At 42.8% G+C, this 12,603-nt stretch overlaps 1 long non-coding RNA gene across 1 annotated transcript in view; it reads left to right on the forward strand.

Moving 5' to 3' along the window:
- Nucleotides 1–4,108: 4,108 nt before the first annotated feature.
- LOC145528440 (uncharacterized) overlaps nt 4,109–12,603 on the forward strand; it is a 39,051-nt gene continuing 30,556 nt past the window's right edge. The window contains exons 1-2 of the long non-coding RNA XR_014070403.1: nt 4,109–4,208; nt 4,790–5,020. This is a non-coding gene — a long non-coding RNA (uncharacterized LOC145528440). The remainder of the gene's footprint in view (nt 4,209–4,789; nt 5,021–12,603) is intronic.

Consider the following 12,603-nt stretch of genomic DNA (forward strand, 5'->3'; position numbering starts at 1 on the left):
ATGTCTGACTCTTTGCAACCCCATGGACTATACAGTCCACGGAATTCTCCAGGCCAGAATACTGGAGTGGGTAGCCTTTCCCTTCTCCAGAGGATCTTCCCAACCCAGGGATCGAACCCAGGTCTCCCGCATTGCAGGCGGATTCTTTACCAGCTGAGCCACAAGGGAAGCCCCTTGTCACTAATTGTAGCTATTTCAGAAACATCATTGTTCTGGTAGCAATACCATGTGGTCCAACAGGTCCTAAGACTACATTACTGAGGGTTGTTTTTTTTTTTTAGTTTTCATTGAAAAGCTTTATCAAAACCTCCCTCTGCCCTTCAGATCAAGGGTTTTCTTTTTGAATGAGCAACTTAAAAAAGAGTTGTGCTGTACTTCATCTTGTCAATGTTAAATTCTCACGGAGAATAAGTCACTTGTTAAGCTGTTAGCCCCAAAGCCTTCTATTCTCCCCCTTAAAGTGCGCCTGTCTTGCATTATTAGGAATTTGGAAACTGCAAAGTGAAGAGATTACCCTGTTGAAGGAGCTGGGAAGTGGCCCATTTGGAGCGGTCCACCTGGGCAGGTGGAAGGGGCAGTGTGATGTTCTGTTAAGGTGATCAGGGAGGGCTCCATGTCAGATGAATTCTTCCAGGAGGCCCAGACCATCAGGTAAGTTTCTTCTGGGGAATCGTGGTTTAGCCCTCACCATGAGAGTATGGTCATGGTAACAGGTCTGTCTGTAGCATCCGTAAGGCCCGAATCAAGGGTCCACATATCATAGAATATATAACGGAATGTTACTCAGTCGTAAGAAATGACAATGCCATTTCAGCAGCATGGATGGATGTAGAGATTAGCTCATTAAGTGAAGACAGAGGAAGACAAATATTATATAATATCACTTATGAGTAGACTCTAAACTATGATGCGCATGAACTTCTTGACAAGACAAACAGTCTCAGAAAAAACAAACCTAAGGTCACCGAAGGGGAAAGGGATGGGGGATTAATTAGGAATCTGGCATTAACAGGGCCACACTCCTATATATAAAAGAGATAAACAAGGCCCTCCTGCATAGCACAGGGAACTATAGTCAATATTTGTAATAGCCTAATAATCTGAGAGCATGTATGTAGGTGTGTTTTATATATGTGTATTATATATGTTTATATATAATAAATATAAGGTATATTATATACAATATACATGTCATTTATCTCACTGAATCCCTTTGGTATATACCTGGAACTAACACAACAACATAAAACAACTATTCTTCATTAAAATGCACCAGTTTTCGATAGAAAAAAGAGAGTCCACGTATCATTGATACAAATATTTGATGTTTAAATCAATTCAAAACATCGTTACACATATGCACGTCTTTATAACTGCTTAAAGATGCATAACCGAGCTCATTGCCTTGAGTAACATGATAATGCATGTCCCTATAATTAGACTAAGAAGAAAGGAAATAACTAAATATGTAACAAATCCTTATCTGTGAAAAAACTGTCAAGTTGAGATGTCAAACCTAATTTATTTTACACATCTGAAAATTAAAGATTCATCCTGAATGCTCCTCATTGTTAATTATTTAAGAAATGCAAATCAAAACTTCAATGAGGTACCACCTCAAACTGGTCATAATGTCCATCATTTAAAACTCTCCAAATAACAAGTGTTGCAGAGGGTGTGAAGAAAAGGGAACCCTCCCACACTGTTGCTGGGACTGTAAATGGTGCACTCACTGTAGCGAAGAGCATGGCAATTCCTCAAAAAAAACTAAAAAGAGAGTTACCATATGATCCAGCAATGCCACTTCTAGCCATACATCCAGACAAGGCTCTAATTCGAAAAGATACATGCTCTATTCTTAAAGAATTTGTGCATACCAGCTGTAGATCTGACAGGAAACCTTTACTCTTACAGCTGAGATATCAAATTTGCTTTTACATGTCTGCTATATTTAGACTCTCAGTTCATAGTCCATGTAAGGACATATTGTCATAATTAAATCCAAATTGAATGTTAGCTTTATTTTTCAGATGTGCTTTCCCTCCAGCAGCCTAGGAGCATTCCCTTTTCTCCAGGTCCTGTTTCCCTGGTGTGACATTTCAAACCTCAAAAACTGTTACTTGTTGATATGAATATCAATGTCAATCTAGCTCAGTTTGAATAGAGAAGCAAAAAATCAGAGGGCCTATGTTTTCTGTTTTCTTCATGGAGAAAAACCGTTAGAAGAAAAAGTACCTGCAGCTCATGTGCTCGTTAAGTCACTGTTTGCAGGAATTTTCTTTTATTTCTTTTTAAGTGTGACCTTTTATTCATGTAATAACAAATAACAGAATTAGAAGAAAGTAGTCTGAAGTGATCCTTGCTCCCACCTAGAAAATCAAAGGAAACAATGGAAATCACAAAGATCAAAGTGCCAAGCTTTGAAGAATATTTTAGGTTTACAAATAATGACTAGTGTGCTTGCAATTTCAACAATATATTTTTATTCTAATAAAAAATATCCGTTTCCAGAAGGCTTCCCGCGTGGTCACCTCATGCTGGAAGCCGGGGATGCTGGAATCAGGCAACTTCCTGTGTGTCTTTACAGGACACTGGGCTGCACTCTGAGAAATTCCTGGATCTCCCCTGGATCCTGACCATCATGTGGACACAGAAATTGGTAATGTTATTGTTTTTCCTGTTGAAATGTTTAATGACAAGATTCTTTCAGTTTCCTGATGTGGGTGAAGTGTGGAGCCCGGTGATGATTTCTTCTTCAAGAAATGCACATCCTAGTTCCCACATGAGGGTGGGCCCCCTGTCCAATGATGAGAGACCCTGCATGTGTGTGACCTGTGCCTCCTGGGAGACCAGCCCTAAACTCATCTGAACCTGACCAAGTACTGTCTACATGGTAGATTTAGACCTCTCTAAGTCCTGTCTACACCGATGATGTTTAGAGAAGACCGTGTGCTTTCTGCAATGGGAACATTCAGACCTGACCTCGTGCTCTGTGCACTAGGACATGGAGACCTGGGTAGAGACCTGGCCTGGCCTCTGCCCTGGAAAACTCCGTGCCTGCGTCTGAATGTCAGTGCTCAGATGTCTGGGGTCTGGGGCTGAGGTGGGCTTCTCTGGGTAACCGTGCTCTTCTCTGAGCGGGGCTCCATGGCCCTCCCGGGGGTCAGTGCTGCGGGAGGCCTCTCAGTCTTTTCCCCATGCCAGGTTCACCTTCCCTGGGGCTCCTGGAGATTACCAGGTGGGATACCTGGTAATTATTTCAATTTTCCAGCACATTCAGGTTGAGTAGGGAGGCAGGTTCACCTGGTGAATTGCTTCCAGGGGCACAGGGATTGGCCAAAAAGACAATAGGGAGCAGGTGAGGTTGCTGCTGTGGTCTCCTTCCAGTCGACTCTCCAAAGAGAACAGAGCTGCCCCTCGTCTTCCAGCCCAGCTCTCCTGTTTTCTCAGCACCTCCGCAGGACAAGAAAGACAGAACCTGCCAGAACCAAGGTAGTGTGTTCACCTCTAGCATGAGCTTTCAAACCAGCAAAAAATCACACAGAACCAAAGTGAAAACAGACAGGAGGGGCCTGACTTCTCAGGGACAATTGAGGGGAGAGGAGACCAACCCTAGACTTCTTTCTAGGGTTCCAGGGGGTCCCAGAGACCTGGCTTGTTTACACATTGGGGGCCCATTGAGCGCAGCCGTGGTGTCCTGAGGGGACGTGTGACCGCAGGTGGGGGCTTTGGGGACTGTGTGAGTCTCACCCCGTTTGCCTGGGTCAGGATCATGTGTGCGGGGAGACCACACACCCAAAAATAAGAAAAAAGGAAGAATACATGAGAGCGTCACTGGTGTTTAGGAATTCATGCTTTACGGTGTTCACTTTATACAGGCCTCTGCCTGTTTGCCCCTTTACCCCCGCGCGTTTCACCCTCCCTGGGGCTCCTGGAGACTCCTCAGGTGGCCACCTGGTAATTATTCCGGTTTACCAGGACGAGCCTGGCGGGAAGGGAGGCAGGTTCACCTGGTTAGTTGATTGCAGGGCACACGGATCAGGCAAATATCCGATGGGGAACAGGTGAGGTCCTGCTGCGCTCTCATTCCAAACGACCGTCCCTCCTCAGCAGAGAGCAGACCTGCCTCTCCTCTCCCAGCCCTGCGTCTGGCGTGTTTTCTCAACACCTCAGTGGAACAAGAAAGGACCGAGCCTGCCAGGACCAAGGTAGTGTGTTCAACATCATCATGACAGCTGTATAAAACAGTTACTATCACACAGAACCAAAGGGAAGAGAGGAGGACGACCCTACCTCTTTCTACCATCCCAGGAGGTTACAGGAACCCACTCGCTCCCACCTTAGGGGCCCAACCAGCAGAGACCTGGTGTCCTAACCAAGGGTCATGCGATCCCAGGTCTGGGGATTGTGTGGGTCTCACCCCCTCCACATGGGTCAGGATCCTGTACCCGGAGACCCCATATCTGCTCTTTACCTGCAGTGTGTCTTGTCCCCTCAGAGATTCCTACCGTCTGAATTGAGGGTGTTGCCCTGATGAACCTGTGCTCCTTCCTCTTCCCTTCACCTTGTTGCATCCGTATGGGGTCAGGCACCTCTGGGCGGGTTGCTGCTCTGTTTCTGCTGAGTGAAAATCTTTGATGCTGTCATATTAGTATCACAGCATATCTCACAGCTAATCATAGGGGTCACCACTGTCTGCTGTCCCCTAGACCGAACTCAGGTAACTTAATTTGTAATTTGTTATTTTATATTGGAGCAGAGTTTATTTCTGGTGTTTTGTTTCTTTTAGGTATATATATTTAGGTATACAGACTTGCAGGAGACATGGATTCGATCCCTGGGTTGGGAAGATCCCCTGGAGAAGGAAACAGCAACCCACCTCAGTATTCTTGCCTGGAGAATTCCATGGACAGAGAAACCTGATGGGCTGCAGAACATGGGGTCACAAAGAGTCGGACACGACTGAGCGACTGAAAAACAACAGCACCTGTTTTAAGGTTTATATATTGATCTGAACCAGGTAATTATTCCCTGCTCCCTCCTTTCCATTTTGGCAACAATAACTTTCTTTCCTAAGCCTGTGAATCTGTTTCTCTTTTGTAATGAAATTCATTTGTATCCATTTTTAGATTCCACCAGAAGGGAATTCTATGATATCTGTCTTTCCCTGTCTCACTCACTTCACGTAGTATGATCATCTCTGGTTTCTTCCCTGTAACTGGAAACGGCACTGTTCATCCTTCTGTATGTCTGAGTGAGACTGCACTGGGTACATGTACCCCGTTTCCTGTATCCGTCCCTCTGTCCTCATATACTGGAGTTGCTTCCTTGTCTTGGCTATTGTACCTAGTGCTGCCATGATCTTTGGGGTGCAGGTGTGTTTTTAAATTTTGGTTTTTTCTGTATCTAAGGCTAGGTATGAAATTGCTGCATCACCTGGTACTTCTGTGTTTAGTTTTTTAAGACCCTCCATAATGTATCCCCTAGTGGGTGTACCATTTTATATTCCTACCAAGAGAAGGAGGGTTGCCTTCTCTTCACACCCTCTGCAGAATTCACTGCTATAGGTTTTTTGATATGGCCATTCTGATCAGTGTGAGGTGACATCTCATTGAACATTTGATTGTTTTTCTCTAAGAACTCATGATGCTGAGTATCTTTTTATGTGCTTTATGGTCATCCTTAGGACGTCTCCGGACCTCTGGACCTCTCTGGAGAAATGTGCATTTAGATCTTTGGGAGATGTTTTATTATGAGTTTTTTGTTGTTGTTCATATTTAGCTGTATTAGTGATTTGTATTTATTTGTTTCAAGTGTACAGGAACTTGGTTCAGTTATATTAATCTGATGTAAACTGATTATATCAGTTCAGTTTAGTTGCTTAGTTGTGTCCGACTCTTTGCGACCCCATGGACTGCTGCATGCCAGGCTTCCCCGACCATCACCAACTCCCGGAGTTTACCCAAACTCATGTCCATTGAGTCAGTGATGCCATCCAACCATCTCATCCTCTGTCATCCCCTTCTCCTCCTGCCCTCAATCTTTCCCAGCATCAGGGTCTTTTCCAATGAGGCAGTTCTTCGCATCAGATGGCCAAAGTATTGGAGTTTCAGCTTCAAGATCAGTCCTTCCACTGAACACCCAGGACTGATCTCCTTTAGGATGGACTGGTTGGATCTCCTTGCAGTCCAAGGAGTCTTCTCCAATACCACAGTTCAAAAGCATCAATTCTTCAGTGCTCAGCTTTCTTTATAGTCCAACTCTCACATCCATACATGACTACTGGAAAAACCATAGCCTTGACTAGATGGACCTTTGTTGGCAAAGTAATGTCTCTGCTTTTTAATATGCTGTCTAGGTTGGTCATAACTTTCCTTCCAAGGAGTAAGTGTCTTTTAATTTCATGGCTGCAGTCACCATCTGCAGTGATTTTGGAGCCCCCAAAATTAAAGTCAACCACAGTTTCCACTGTTTCCCCATCTATTTCCCATGAAATGATGGGACTGGATGCCATGATCTTAGTCTTCTAAATGTTGAGCTTTAAGCCAACTTTTTCACTCTCCTCTTTCACGTTTATCAAGAGGCTCTTTAGTTCTTCTTCACTTTCTGCCATAAGGGTGCTGTCATCTGCATATCTGAGGTTATTGATATTTCTCCCAGCAATCTTGATTCCAGCTTGTGCTTCATCCATCCCAGCATTCCTCACGATGTACTCTGCATATAAGTTAAATAAGCAGGGTGACAATATACAGCCTTGACGTACTCCTTTTACTATTTGGATCCAGTCTGTTGTTCCATGTCCAGTTCTAACTGTTGCTTCCTGACCTGCATACAGATTTCTCAAGAGGCAGGCCAGGTGGTCTGGTATTCCCATCTCTTTCAGAATTTTCCACAGTTAATATTAATACATAATATTAATCTATTCTCATCTGGGTTCTTTTTTCATATAGGTGATTAGAGTGTGTTCAATAAATTTCCCTATGCTAATCAATAGGTACTTGTTGATCATCTATTTGACATATATTAATGTGTGTATGTTAATTCCAATCCCTTAAATTATCCCGCCTGCGTCTGGAGGACAACGGGCACTCCAGGTCCATCGTGGAGGCACACAGCCTGCCACATGCTCCCAGCTCTCTCAGCCCCAGGACACTCCAGCCTTGGGACCCAAGCCAATCGGGCTCCAGGGATGTGACACCAGCCTTTTTTTTTGTTTTTTTTTTTTGACCCTTTCCTACTTAAAGACTTTTTTTTTGCCTTTTAAAATTTTTTATTTTTTAAATTAATTTTATTTTAGTTGGAGAATAAGTACTTTACAATATTGTGATGGTTTTTGCCATACATCAACATGAGTCAGCACAGGTATACATGTGTCCCCCACGTCCCGAACACTCCTCACCTCCCTCCCCATCCCATCCCTCTGAGTTGTCCCAGGGCACCAGCTTTGGGTGCCCTGCTTCATTGAACTTGCGCTGGTCATCTGTTTTACATATGGTAATGTACATGTTTCATTGCTATTTTCTCTCTCAAATCATCCCATCCTCACCTTTCTCCCACTGAGGCCAAAAGTCTGTTCTTTACTTCTATGTCTCTGATCAGAGTCAGCATTTCTTTTTTGTTTTTTCTGTTTTTTTCCCACCATCTGAACTGGAGTATGTAGGTGAATTACTATCTTGTGGGTGTTTTTTTCCCTTCTACCACAACTTGTTTCAAACGTGTATATATTTAACACAAATGTGTATATATTTTGGTTTTTTCCCATATAGATTGTTACAGAGTATGGAGTAAGGTTCCTTGTGTTATACAGTGGGTCCTGGTCATTTATTTTATAAACAGTATTGGACATATATTAGTCTGAAGTTGCTCATTTCTCCATGCCGCATATCTTTATATCTTGGTGACTGGAAATTTCTAAGTCTGTGAGGCAGTGTCTCCAGGCAAAAAATTCATTTTTATGCATCTTTAGATTCCACTTAGGAGTGACATCATATGATACTTGTCTCTCCCTGTCTGCCTTAATTCACTTGGAATGATCATCTCTACTTTCTTTCCCGTGGCTGAACATGGCTTTATTTCCTACTTCTTTATTATTGAGAAATATTGTATTGTGTGTATATACCCCATTGTCTGTATCCATTCATCTCTTCTTCTGCAATTAACTTGATTCCCTGTCTTGGCTGTGCTATATAGTGGGGCCAAAATGACAGGGTGACCCATCTCTTTTAAAATTTTGGTTGTCTCCACCTAGCTGTCTTGACTCCATCCCAGTTCAGATATGAGACACAGCCTGCTCAGGCTCCAGGGATGCGACAGCAGCCCAAGAGAGGGAGGCTGCAAGGAATAAACTTGGCATTGTTTTTTTTCTTTTCTTTTCCTCATGCCAATCCTATGTTGGAATATAGTCAGTTTGTAGTTTTGTGCTTACTGTCAGTGTACAGCACTTGATTCAGTATTGACGTATACACACAGGATGTCTGTTCTTCTATGGATTCTTTTTCCACAGAATTTAGTGCAGAAGGTTGAGCGAAGTTCTACGTGCCTGTATGTACCGCATCTCCTTTGAGCTTTGATCTGTCAGTGGACATTTTGGTCAGGTGTGTGTCTCAGCTTTTGTAAGTAGTGCTTCAGTGAACGTTGGGGTGTGTGTGTCGTTTTGAATGATGGTTTTATCAGGATACCAGGCCCAGAAGTGAGAATGTCAGATCCTAGACATAGCTCCCTTGAAAGTTTTTTTTTTTTTTTTGGCATGTGAAGACTGTCTTTTCTAGTGGCTATTGCCAGTGTCCCTTCCCACCAACCGTGTAGGGGAGTTCCCTCTCCTCCTGGCCCTCTCCCCCATTTATTGTTTGTAGCCTTGTGAGGACGGTCATTCGAACTGGTGTCATTTGATTTCCTGTTGTGGTTTGATTGGCATTCCTCCTGTAATAATTCAGGGTGTTGAGCATCTTGTCCTGTGAAGGTATGGTTTTTTCTTTTTTTTTCCTCTTTCATGGTTGCAAAGAAAATATACCTGTTGCAGTTAACTCTTTGATAGTGGGTTGTGTTTGTAACTATTTCTGCAATATTCTCCCTAGGACTTTCCCCGAGGGCAACTGTCATTAACACCCCCAAAGTCTTGTGAATTGAAGGTGCCAGTAAGCACAGGTTAGGCTTCCCTGGTGGCTCAGATGGTAAAGAATCTGCCTGCAATTCAGGAGACCCAGGGTCGATCCCAGGGTCTGGAAGATCCCCTGGAGAAGGGAATGGCAACCCACTCCAATATTCTTGCCTGGGAAATCCCATGTTCAGAGGAGCCCGGCAGGTAAGCACAGGCGGCCAAGTTGTAGTTACAGAAAATGTCCACATGGTGGCAGCAGTTTTTCATTCCCAACTCTGGTTCTTGGGGCAACCAGAACCTAAGGAAGAGTTGGCTTCCTAGGCTGTGAACTGGAGTGGAATGTGCCTGAGCAAGCTCCCAAGGGCTTGTGTCTCACTACTTGTTCCCCCTAAAACTTCACCCCTTTCCTCAGACTTTCCTTATCCCACCTGGGGCCACAGCACCCTGCTGAGGTGCTAGGAGGCTTCACTCTCAAGAAAGAGGCTTAAGCTGTGAACCCCAGCACCAGGAGAACTGAAAACTAGGTGGCATTATTGAGGCCAGACAGTTGTCACAACATCCTTTGGGTGCATTAGGGACTATGGTCCCTGTCAGAGCAAACCAGAGGTACAAGCTTAAGAGGGGCTCAATTAAGAGCATCCTCTCTGATGGTTTCAACCCCACATGGACTGAAGCCTGCTCAGGCTGCAGTGATGGGATAGCAGCCGGGGTCAGGAAAGTCAGCAGGAATAAACTAGGCAAGGCTTTTCTTTTTTATTCTTTAATTTCATGCCTGTGGTATGCTGGAGTATAGTCGTTGTGCAGTGTTGCGCCTGCTGTCAGTATCCAGCCACCTGAGTGAGCTATGACATGTATGTAAAGCATATGTATTCTTTTTCAGATTCATCTGCTGTAGAAGTTATTGCAAAGTGGAGCAAAGTTCCCTGGGCTGAACATCGTGTCCTTGCAGGGTATCTGTTACATATACAGATTTCTGTGGATACGGTAGAGATACAGATTTCTGTGGAAGAAACAAAGAAAGGAAGGGGATAATCCTTGTGTATTATCTACTAACATACACATTTTTGTGCATATGTTAGTCCTGACTTCCTAATTCATCCCTGGTCCTTTGGTTTTATTTATTTATTGTTTGTTTGGAATTCTTTGTGTTTGAATTCTCTGAGTCTCTCTTTATGTTGTAATTGAATTCCTTTGTATCTCTTTTTTTCTTTTACCTAGAAGGGACACCGCATGCTAGTCTTCCTCTGGCTGGCTGGCTTCACTTAGTGTATGATCCTCCAAGATCTATCTCTGTGACTACCAGTGGCATAATTTCATGATTTCAGTAGTAGTTTTTCATGCCTGTGTAATAGTTCATTTTCTGTATGTATTGCATTGTTTTTAAGCCTTAATCTGAAGCTGGACATTTTGCTGGGTCTGCGTTCAGGCTGTTTTAACTAGTGCTGAAGTGAACGTTGGGGTGCATACAACTTCTTGAAATATGGTTTTCCTGGGATATAGGCCCAAGTGTGGGAATGTCAAATGGTAGGTTTAGTTTGCATTTATTGTTTGTAGACTTGTGAGGATGGCCAGTCTGGTGAAATTTGATTTCTCGTTGTCATTTTGGCTGGCATTCCTCCTGTAATAATTAGGGACGCTCTGCATCCTATTCTGTGACAGTAAGTTTTTGTTTTTTTCTCCTTCATGGTTGTGAGGAAAATTTACCAGTTTAGTTGATTTTTTGAAAATCAGTTGTGTTTATATTTTTTTCTGCAATATTCTCCCCAGGACCTTTCCCGAAGGCAGCTGTCATTAACAGCCCCTGAAGTCAGTTAAGTTGGAGGTACCGGTAAGCGCAGGTGGTCAAGTTGTAGTTATAGAAAATGTCCACAAGGCGGCGGCACTTTCCCACACCCAAATCATTCTTCGGGCAACTAGAGCCTGAGGAAGAGCTGGCTTCCTAGGCTGTGAATTAGTGTGGAGTGTGCCTGAGCAAACACCCAAGGGCTTAGTCTCAATACTTCTTCCCCCTAAAGCTTCACCCCTTTCCTGAAGACTAATCTCAGCTTGGACCACAGCACCCTGAGGTTGCACTCTCAGGAAGGAGGCTTGAGCCGGGACCCCAGCACCAGAAGATGTGGAAGCTAGGTGACTTTTCCAAGGTCGTTGAGGCCAAAGTGTCAGGACAGCATCAGTTGTGTGCCCTAGGGACTGTGGTCCCTGCCAGATCAAACCAGAAAGTACAAATTTAAGAGGGGCCTTAATGAAGAGCAAGAGCTTCCCTGGTGGCTCAGACGGTAAAGCGTCTACCCAGGTTCAATCCTTGGGTCCAGAAGATCTCCCGGAGAAGGAAATGGCTACCCACTCCAGTATTCTTGTCTGGAGAATCCCATGGACAGAGGAGCCTGATAGGCTACAGCCCCACCACAGTCCGGCCATGAAAACAGCCTGCTGAGGCTCCAGGAATGGGATGGAAGCCTAAATCGGGTAAATGTTTCATATCTGAGGACAAGATTGTTGGATGCATCTAACATTCATATAGAGGACGAATAGCATTACAGATTCAACGGACGTGAGCTTGGGCAAAGCTCCTGGACATGGTGAGGGACAGGGAAGCCTAGCGTGCTGCTGCAGTCCATGGGATTGCAGTCAGACATGACGGAGCGACTGAACAACAGTGTATCCTACATGAAGACGTGAGTGCAAATTTAACGAATGAAAATACAATTTTCTATATTTCATGTATGAAAGCGTGTGCATATTTCAAGTCTAAAAATAGAATTTTCTCTATTATATGAAAGTGTGCATGAATTTTCATATCTAAAAATATGGGTACGTATTTCATGGATGAAAAATAGAATTTTCAATATTTCATATATGAAGAAATGGGTGCATATTTTATGAATGAAAATATAGTTTTCTATAATTTATATATGAAATCATGGGTGCATATTTCATGGACCAAAATGAAATTTTCAAAATTTTATTTATGAAAACATGAGTGTATATTTCTTCTATGAAAATAGAATTTTCTGTATTTCATACATAAATCATGGGTGCATATTTCAAGGATGGAAATAGAACTTTCTATATGTCATATATGAACACATGAGTATATATTTCATGGATGAAAATGGAATTTTTAATGTTTCATATATGAAAACATGGATGTATATTTTATGGATGAATAGAGAATTTTCTATATTACATATATGAAAATATGGGCACGTATTTCATACATGAAAATAGAATTTTTGATATTTCATATGTGAAGCTATGAGTATGTATTTCATATGAAAATAGAATTTTTGATATTTCATATATGACATGGGTGCATATACATAGATGAACATAGAATTTTCCATATTTCTCATAAAAATATGGGTACATGTCATACATAGAAATAGAATTTCCTACATTTCATAAATGAAAACATTTTTTCACATGTCAGAAAAAAATATATGTGTGTATTTCATGTATGAAAAGAGAATTTTCTATATTTCACAGATGAAAATATGTGTACACAT

The sequence above is a fragment of the Giraffa tippelskirchi genome, chromosome 12, assembly GCF_054371585.1.
Source record: "Giraffa tippelskirchi isolate mGirTip1 chromosome 12, T2T-mGirTip1v1.2.pri, whole genome shotgun sequence".
NCBI classification, from domain to species: Eukaryota; Metazoa; Chordata; class Mammalia; order Artiodactyla; family Giraffidae; genus Giraffa; species Giraffa tippelskirchi.